At 38.5% G+C, this 10,777-nt stretch overlaps 1 pseudogene; it reads left to right on the top strand.

Annotated features, from left to right (window-relative positions):
- The first annotated feature begins 857 nt into the window (after positions 1–857).
- LOC134378876 (DCC-interacting protein 13-alpha-like) lies at positions 858–3,074 on the top strand (annotated as a pseudogene).
- The last annotated feature ends 7,703 nt before the right edge of the window (positions 3,075–10,777 follow it).

The raw sequence follows: 10,777 nt of genomic DNA on the forward strand, positions 1-10,777 counted from the left end.
AAGATACATGATACCAAAACCTGTGGAAACTGCAAAAGTAGTATGAAGAGGGAAGTTTATTGCAATAAACACTTACATCAAAAGAATAGAATACTTCAAATAAACAGCCTAACATTACAACTCAAAGAACTAGAAAAACAAGAACAATCCAATCCTAAAAGTAGTAGATGGAAAGAAATAATTAAGATCAGAGCAGAACTAAATGAAATAGAGACCAAAAAAACTATGCAAAAGATCAATGAAATAAAAAGTTGGTTTTTTGAGAAGATAAGCAAAATAGACAATCCATTAGCATGATTTACAACAGCAACAAAATAGAGAGAAGACTCAAATAACAAAAATTACAAATGAAAATGGAGATGTTACAACCGATACCAAAAAATATGAAGAATCATTAAAGACTATTATAAATAACTAGAGCCAAAAAATATGAAAACCCGGAGGAAATGGATAAATTTCTGGACAAATGCAAACTACCAAGACTGAACTAAGAAAAAAAAAAGAAAAGAAAACCCGAACAGACCAACAACAAGCAATGATATTGAAGCAGTAATCAGCTGTCTCCCAACAAAGAAAAGCCCAGGACTGAATGGCTTTACTGCTGAATTCTACCAAGGCTTTAAAAAGGAAGTAATACCAATTCTGTTCAAACTATTCCAAAAAGTTGAAACAGAGGCCACTCTCCCAAATTCACTCTATGAGGCCAGCATCACCATGATACCCAAACCAGACAAAGATCAAATAAAAAAAGAAAACTACAGACTCATATGTGTGATGAACATATATACAGAAATCCTCAACAAAATATCCACAATCAGAATACAGCAACAACACATCAAAAAAATTATACATCATGGATGGCACAGAGCCTGCTGGAGGAGAGCGGGTGGGGGTCAGCTGCTGCTGCTGCTGCGGGCGCGGGGACCTGTGGGCGGTCGCTTCGTCCACAAGGCCAGGGGACCGACAAGCTGCCCATAGAGGAGACGCTGGAGGACAGCCCGCAGACAAGGTCTTTACTGGGTGTATTTGAAGAAGATGCTGCAGCTATTTCCAACTATATGAACGAACTGTATCAAGCTATGCATCGGATTTATGATGCACAGAATGAATTAAGTGCAGCAACACACCTGACTTCAAAACTTTTATAAGAATATGAAAAACAGCGTTTTCCACTGGGGGGTGATGATGAGGTTATGAGCTCTACTTTACAACAGTTTTCAAAAGTTATAGATGAACTTAGCTCTTGTCATGAGGTACTTTCAACTCAACTTGCTCATGCCATGATGTTCCCCATTACCCAGTTTAAAGAAAGAGATCTGAAAGAAATATTAACATTAAAGGAAGTGTTTCAGATTGGCAGTAATGATCATGATGCTGCAATTAACAGATAGAGCCGATTGTCAAAAAAAAAGAGAAAACGACAAGGTGAAATATGAAGTAACAGAAGATGTGTACACTTCCAGAAAGAAACAACACCAGACCATGATGCATTATTTTTGTGCATTAAATACTCTTCAGGACAAGAAAAAGACAGCATTGTTAGAACCTCTACTTGGGTACATGCAAGCTCAGATAAGTTTCTTTCAGACGGGTTCTGAAAATCTCAGTGAACAACTGGAAGAATTTTTAGCTAATATTGGGACAAGTGTGCAGAATGTTCGCAGGGAAATGGACAGTGACGTAGAGACCATGCAACAGATAATAGAGGATTTGGAAGTAGCCAGTGACCCCTCATATGTGCCTGACCCAGACCTCACCAAATTTCCTGTTAATCGAAACTTAACCCGAAAGGCTGGATACCTTCATGCTAGAAATAAAACAGGCTTGGTGTCATCTACCTGGGACAGACAGTTTTACTTCACGCAGGGTGGAAATTTAATGAGTCAAGCCCGTGGGGATGTAGCAGGAGCCCTGGCCATGCACACAGACAACTGTGCAGTGATGGCTGTGGACTGTGAAGACAGGCCATACTGTTTTCAGATCACTTTTTTGATGGGAAAAAATCTTCAATTTTACAAGCAGAGAGTAAAAAAGACCATGAAGAGTGGATCTGTACAATAAACAACATATCTAAACAAATCTACTGAAGTGAAAATCCAGAGGAAACTGCTGCACGAGTAAGTCAGTCTGCTCCGGAAGCTGTCACTCCTTCCCCATCTTTCCTGCAGAGGCACGAAAGCCTACGGCCAGCAGGACACTCTCGGCCATCAACAGCTCGAACCAGCAGTTCAGGATCCTTAGGATCTGAGTGCACAGATCTGGCTGCCCTCTCTCTAGATTCTCTTGTTGCCCCGGACACTCCAGCACAGTCCGACGTCATTTCTCCTGTGCGTGACGATCAGCCTGGCCAAGCAGCAGCCTCTGGCCAGGGAGGCAGGTGCACGAATCCACGTGGAGAATCTGCAGGAAGCACAAACTCTGAAACCGAAGATTCTGTTCTTCATCAGTTACTTATTGTTCGATTCCTCGGTTCTATGGAGGTGAAATCAGATGACCATCCAGATGTTGTTTATGAAACAATGCGCCAAATCTTAGCTGCCCGGGCCGTCCATAACATCTTTCGTATGAACAGAATCACATTTATTAGTGACTTGTGACTGTTTCAAGTTAATTGATCCACAAACACAAGTCACAAGGCTCACGTGTCCATTACCCTGTGTAGTTTCGTATGCTGCACACCAGGAAAAGAAGCGGCTTTTTGGATTTGTTCTTCAGACGTCAGGAGAGAGAAGTGAAAGGAATCTGTCATCAGTCTGTTATATATTTGAATCAAACAACGAGGGGGAAAGATTTGTGATTCTGTTGGACGGCAAAGCAGATAGCTTTGCATGCCGAACTGGATCGCAGGGCGTCAGAAAAACAAGAAGAAATAGAGAGAGTGAAAGAGAAGCAACAGAAAGAACTCAGTAAGCAAAAGCAAATTGAAAAGGGCTTGGAAGAGCAACGTCGGTTGATAGCTGCTTCCAGTAGAACAAACGACGCCAGTAGTGAGGGGCAGTTTGTCGTCCTTAGCAGCAGCCGTCAGAAGAGAGCGATTGGGAGAAGAAGCGAAGAAGAGAGGGTCAGAAGCATAAACTTATCCTTGCTTTTTGATTGAATATCCCCCCTTGGAATTTGACAATTTCTGTGGTGAAATGGTACAAGGTAACAACTATGTTGAAATATCCAGGAGGAGACTAAGCTTTGTATTTGCTGGTTTGTTTTAGCTTCATTTAAAAAGTAAGATTGAACTTGCTGACTTAGGTTTGCATTGATTTTTTTCCCTTAAATATCACTATACTATGCATTAATATTAAATTCCACATGTCTAAAAGAAGCCTGCTCATCTCCCCGAAGTAGATTGCTGAGGAAGTACTTGCTCAGGCATTTTTTCCTTCAGATTCTGAAATTTTTATCTTGCATTGTAATTGGTTATGACCATAAGAAATCATTTGTTCTTTAGGTTCAAATATTTATGGATATGCTCCCTCTCTTTCTTTAGGAACATTGTGCTTGTAGTGAGGAAGCATTCAACTGAATAAGTTCAAAACCCTTTATACAGAGAATTCTACAAGTTTGCAGATATTTTAACAATATTATATGTGCAATAGAACTTTTATTTAAAAAATTAGAACAGAGATTTTAGACTTAAGGTTTCAAATGATGGCAGGTGGTACTGTTGGTTTCAGGGCACTTTCTTGGATTGCTCACACTTCTCTGATGTCCTACACCTGAGGCCGGAGGAAAGACGCTTAAGTGTCTTCGGTTCAAGACTGATACAGCCCTTGGCATTTAATTATCTCATTCTTAGTTCTCGGGTTGGGATTTCAGTTATTGCTACAGAGCAGTAACGGTTAAAATAAGATTTTGGAATGTATTAAAAGATTCTTTTTTGTTCAAGTACATTTTAGATTAGGATTGACATGTAAAGATATTGTTAACAGGATGATAAATTGTATTTTCTGCATTGTGTGAAATAATTTTTATTGAAAAATCAAGGGACCTTTCAAAAGAAGTTCTATAACAATTGTTTTCTGCTTAAAGTAAAAATTCCCAGAGTTTCATTTAGAAAATGTAATCTTTTAAATTTCAGACTGATATTCCTAGTATTTTCATAGTCCCATGTTTTGATAAAATACTGAATCACCACTTTATATCCACAAAGACAAATAACTAATGTATAAGAATAAAATATTTTGCACTAATTATTGTATATACTTTTACTCTTCAGATGAGTAAAGGGTCTAATTCCATGAAAGACTGAAAAAAAACTGAATGCCTGGTATAGTATAGGAGAAGTTAACCGAGGAAGGATTTTAGCCTGGTGCCAAGGTTAAAATGACATTTCTCTATTGCCTATCTTGTATGTCAAACCTTGATTTCTTTAATCAAATTTTTAACATTGCTTATAGAAATTTTGTTCATGTGTTTCACATGTAAAAGTATACACAAGTTAAATATATTGAGTAAAATGTTTTACATAGTTATACATTTACAGATTTTCAAAAGGTTAACCACTAAGGCTAATTTCATAAGGGAAAGCCTTTTGTTTTTTGAAATAGTTTTTTCTTCTTAGTTTTGAACTAGAAATGGCATTTGTTTTTGTTGACAAAATATAGCGCAGCTGTCTCACACTGTTATGCTGTTTTCTGTAGGAGTAGGATAGATAATTAGGATCATGATTTTTTTTTTATCCATGTGCCAAATGGGAGTAATGATTATTTAATACTTGTTGAAGCCTTATGTTACCAAAACATATAGTAAAAAAGTAGGATTTTATGGAATACTTTCTGATAAAAAGTTTGTGTTTACCAAGGGGAATGCTTTCTTTATAGTGTATCATTCCTTTTGTTGACATTGAAATGTCTTCTGTGGTCAGCACTTGATTAGTCATGGCAAGTCCTGCTTTTAAGACCTTTTTGAGATAAGTGGGCTCTCAGTAAGTCTTTTGTTTATACTACAAATTGTCACCTCACTTAGTTTAGATGAAAGCTGCCACCCTACACGGAAGGTGGTCATCATTAGGAGGCAGTTTCACTAAGCGGGTGCTATGCATGCAGCAAACTGTTGCACTTTGCACTCTGGGTCAAAGTGTGGGCTAGAGTTATTCATGGCACTGGAGACCTAGTGACGCTCAACAGATATGTTCCTTTCAAGTCATGTTTTCACAGGAATTTCCACAATAACACACCCATGTCCATGGGCCAGACCGAAATGCATTCCAATGCCAAATAGAAGTCATGAGTGGGTTTAACAATTTTAGATGATTCAATTTCTGTTCCATTACTGTTGAACTATATGAACTATTCCATTACTGCAGATATTGAAGCATCAACCTTAATAAGCTCTCTCTTTAATTAAGGTGCCCATGTGTTTGTGCCTAATGTTAAAGCTAATCTTGCTCTGGTGTCCTCCTTTGAAATCCCTTCTAGCTCTGGGATGCTTTGATGGTGATTGGATTAGATTTTGAGATATCTTTTTCAGATTCAAATTTATACTTAATGGTTTTTAGACATTAACAAAACTGCTTTTTTGAAAGGAAAGAAATTAAGCCTACCTAATTCTGCTGTGCGTTCTGTTACCTACAAGAACAGTACTTTTGTAACTATGGTAATGAAGTCAGTAGATGGGAAACCAGTTATTCCTTCTGTCCTTTAAATTTTTGAAAACTTTCTATTAAGGGACTGAAACTGTTACCTTGAACAGAGTCCTCAAAGCTAGTCCGGTTTTTGCCATGTCTGCAATGATTACTTCATGTTTAATTTCAAAAGAATTCTCAGGCTTCACAATCTAGAGATGGTAAAATTATTTCCATTATGCTTGGGAGAGAGGAGGGTGTGCATAACATCTAGGTAACATATAACCTTAGAGGTAAAAGTATCTGAGTTAATTTTGAGTGATATCTATGAACCACAATATTTAAAATTTGGATACCGTTACAAGTGCTGACAAGACCTAAGAGCTAATGCATTGCAAAACCTTCTGCCACCTGAATAAAATGAAAACATTAATGTTGATTTAGACGACAACCTCCTAGCATTCAGATTGTACTTTAAATATTTAAACACACCAATTGTAGCACACAAATCCTTCATTTTATTTTTATCAAGTTTGGTTTACTCTTTTCATGAAATTTTGTTCTTCCACATTAATTAATACACAAAGATTTAATACATAAATAATAATACATAAAGTGGAATAATGTTATTCCTTTTTTTTTTCTTTTTTCTTTTGTCTTTTTGTGACCGGCTGTACCGTGCTCAGCCAGTGAGTGCACGGGCCATCCTTATATAGGATCCGAACCCGCGGCAGGAGCCCTGCTGCTCTCCCAGCGCCACACTCTCCCGAGTGCGCCACGGGGTCAGCCTGATGTTATACTTTTTCACCAATGTTTTGTGGCTGCATTCATATGTAATTTACTTCAGTTAATATGAGAACTGGGGATTAAGTTATAACTAATGTGCAAAATTTCTTTGTATATTTGGTAATTTCATAATGTAAGTGAATTTGTTAATTCTTATTTCACTGATGCTATCAATCATGCAGCATACAATTAAAATTCAGCAACATTTCCCTTTAGAATTGGATTTGAAGAACTCAACTTTATGTTATGCTATACGTGTGGGGTGGAGAATTTATTTTTTCATTTTGTCAAAATAGGTATTTGCTGACAAAGCTTCAAGAAGTATGTTAGAAGATTTTTTAATGTATAATAAAGTTAATGAATTTTGTACAGTCAAAAATAATTATGCATCATTATCTAATGGGATTAATCCAGGGAGGCAAGGATGGTTCAACATACACAAATTTAAAAATGTGATACACCACATCCACAAAAGCAAGGAGAAAAACCATATGATTACTTCAATAGACACAGAAAAAGCATTTGACAAATTTCAACATCTGTTCATGATATAGGCTCTTAGCAAATTAGGTATAGAAGGTGCTGTGGATTGATTAAATTATGTCCCCCAGGGTTCATTCATTGGAAGCTTAATCCCCACTGTAACTGCTGAGGGTAGAAAATCTTATTATGGTAATTGAAAGGTGGTGCCATTAAGAGGTGATTAAATCGTAGGACTGTGCTGTTGTGAATGAATTAAAAATGGTGGTCAGGGGCACGGTTCACAGTGCTTTAAAAGAAGAGGAGAGTCCGTCTTGCTGCTCTTTCTGCTCTGCCAATTTTGTAGTGTGATACCATGCCAGCACTGTCACCACCACCACAACCTTCACCAGCTGTGTTCCCTGGACTTTGGACTTCCCAGTATCAGAAACTGTAAGCAATCCATTTTTTTTTCTTTATAAAATACCCAGTTCCATGTATTTTGTTATAAGCAATAGAAACAGACAAATACAGAAGGAAAGTATCTCAACACAGTAAAAGCCAATACAACAAACCATCACCAGTATAATCCTGAATGGAAAAAAGGTTTCAGCTTTTCCCTTAAGAATAGGAAAAAGATAAGAATGCCCACTCTCACCACTCCTATTTAACATAGAATTGGAAGTACTAGCCAGAGCAGTCAGGAAAGAGAAGGAAATAAAGGGCATCCAGATTGGAAAAGATGAATTCAAACTGTCCCTGTTTTCAGATGACATGATATTTTTTTTTTCTTTTTTTGTGACCGGTAAGGGGATCACAACCCTTGGCTTGGTGTCGCCCGCACTGCGCTCAGCCAGTGAGCGCACTGGCCATCCCTATATAGAATCCAAACCCATGGCTGGAGCGACGCTGCGCTCCCAGCGCCACACTCTCCTGAGTGAGCCACAGGGCCGGCCCAGATGACATGATCTTATACATAGAAAACCATAAAAGACTCTACCAAAAAACTACTAGAGCCAATAAACAATTTCAGTCATGTTGCAGGATACAAAATCACCATGCAAAAATTGGTAGCATTTTTATACTTCAATAATGAACTAGCAGAAAAATAAATCAAGATAGCAAGCCCATTTACAACATTCACTAAAAAAGTAAAATACTTAGGTATCAATTTAACCAAGGAGGGGAAAGACCTCTAATTGGGAACTAAAAATCACTTCTGAAAGAAATTGAAGAGGACACAAAAAAGTGGAAAGACATTCCATGCTCTTGGATTGGAAAAATTAACATTGTGAAAAATGCCCATACTACCCAAAGTGATCTACAGATTCAATGAAATCACCATCAAAATACCAATGACACTCTTCACAGAAATAGAAAAAACAATCCTAACATTCATATGGAACAACAAAAGACTCTGAATAGCCAAAACAATCCTGAGCAAAAAAAAAAAAATAATAAATCTGGAGGCATAATGCTAATTGACTTCAAATTGTTCTACAGAGCTATAGTAACCAAAACAGCATGGTACTGGCATAAAAACAGATACATGGGACAATGAGACAGAATAGAGAACCCAGAAATCAGCCCACATACCTATAGCCAACTGGTCTTTGTCAAAGGCACCAAGAACATACACTGGGGAAAAGACTGCCTCTTTGATACATGGTGCTGGGAAAATTGAACATCCATATGTAGAAGATTGAAACTCTCACCATGTACCAAAATCAACTCAAAATGGATTAAAGAATTAAATATTCTTCCTGAAACAATGAAACTCCTAAAAGAGAACCTAGGGGAAACACTTTAGAAAGTAGGATTACACAAAGACTTATGAATACAACCCCCAAAGCACAGGTAACAAAAAGAAAAATAAAGAAATGGGGTTATATCAAACTAAAAAGCTTCTACACAGCAAAAGAAACAATTAACAGAGCACAAAGACAGCCAGCAGAGTGGGAGAAAGCATTTTCAAACTATGCATCTGACAAAGGATTAATATTCAGAATATACGTGGAACTCAAACAACTTAAAAATAAAAAAACAAGTAACCCAATTAAAAAAAAGGCAAAGGAGCTGCACAGGCATTTCTCAAAGGATGATATATGAATGGCCAACAGACACATGAAAAAATGCTCAACATCATTCGGCATTTGGGAAATGCAAATCCACACCACATTGAGATATCATCTCACCCCAGTTAGACTGGCTATTATCAGAAAGACAGAATAACAAATGCTGGTGAGAATGCAGAGGAAGGGGAACCCACCTACTCTGTTAGTGGGACTGTAAAATGGTACAGCCATTATGGAAAACAGTATGGAGGTTTCTCAAACAACGACAGATAGAACTGCCATATGACCCAGCTATCCCACTGCTGGGTGTACACACAAAGGAATGGATATCACCATGTCAAAGGGACACCTGTATTCCCATGTCGATTGCAGCTCTATTTACAATAGCCAAGAGTTGGAACCAACCTAAATGCCCATCATCAGATGAGTGGATAAGGAAAATGAGGTATATTTATACAATGGAATACTACTCTGCTATAAAAAAGAATGAAAGACTGCCATTCACAGCAATGTGGATGCACTTAGAGAAAATTATGTTAAGTGAGATAAGCCAGGCACAGAACGAGAAATACCTCATGTTCTCACTTATATGTGAGAGCTAATGGAAGGAAGGAAGGAAGGAAGGAAGGAAGGAAGGAAGGAAGGAAGGAAGGAAGGAAGGAAGGAAGGAAGGAAGGAAGGAAGGAAGGAAGGAAGGAAGGAAGGAAGGAAGGAAGGAAGGAAGGAAGGAAGGAAGGAAGGAAGGAAGGAAGGAAGGAAGGAAGGAAGGAAGGAAGGAAGGAAGGAAGGAAGGAAGGAAGGAAGGAAGGAAGGAAGGAAGGAAGGAAGGAAGGAAGGAAGGAAGGAAGGAAGGAAGGAAGGAAGGAAGGAAGGACAAACCACAGTAGCACATTGAACTTTCAGGAGGAGAGAACAAGCCTATGGTTACTAGAGGTGGAAAAGGGGAAGGGGAGAGGGGAAAATTGGGTAAGGGACACAAAGAATAATTATGGCTTGTAATAATGAATATGCTAACAATATTGATTTGATCATCACATATTGCACACAAATACTGAGAGTCAACATTGTAACCCCAAAATATGTATAATCAACTATGCTTTAGTAAAAAAAATAAATTTGATCAAATGGGAATTACATTACAAAAAATAAGTATAATTAACTGAATATAATTCCAACACCTATGTCAGTGCACCCTTTCAGAACTTAGTTCCTCAGGTAATTATTCTGAGGGCCACTTCATTAGAGAGGCATGTCCCCTCCTCGCACTCCGTGACATTTTTCTTGTACTGAATGGTCAGGATAAGTCACCTCCACTCCTTCAGAAGCTCGTAGGATTCTAGGTTACAGGGAAAAGTAAGTAATTAAAGTATACAATAGATAAAAGTACACAAATGCACACACACACACACAGGTCACTGGAAATTCCGGTGAGAAAACTTGGGGTTTGTCAAGTGTCCTCTCTCTCAGATGCCTGTCCCGGGAGGATGTTCAACTCCACTCTGTGGTCTCCCTCTGCAGTCTTGGCCTGCCCGACGCTTGTGGGCCCCGATGCAGCACTGGCAGAACCCAACCGAGGGAACCACGTTCAAACCGTTTGTTCAATCAGCCTGGCTGCCTTAGCATTTGGGTGTGTTAACTTTACAGCATTCATTAAACCTAACCATAACCCCGACCCTAAAACTAACCCAAACCAACCCGAACCCGAACGGTAACCCTAACACTAACCGGAAAACTAACCCTAACCATAACCCGAAACCGAACCGTAACCCGAACGCTAACCCTACCCCTAACCCTAACCCGAACCCGAACCCGAAACGAAACCATAACCCTAACATAAACTCGACCCCTAACCGTAACCCTAACCCTAACCAGAATCCTAAACGTCACCGTAACCCTAACC

The sequence above is a fragment of the Cynocephalus volans genome, chromosome 5, assembly GCF_027409185.1.
Source record: "Cynocephalus volans isolate mCynVol1 chromosome 5, mCynVol1.pri, whole genome shotgun sequence".
NCBI lineage: Eukaryota > Metazoa > Chordata > Mammalia > Dermoptera > Cynocephalidae > Cynocephalus > Cynocephalus volans.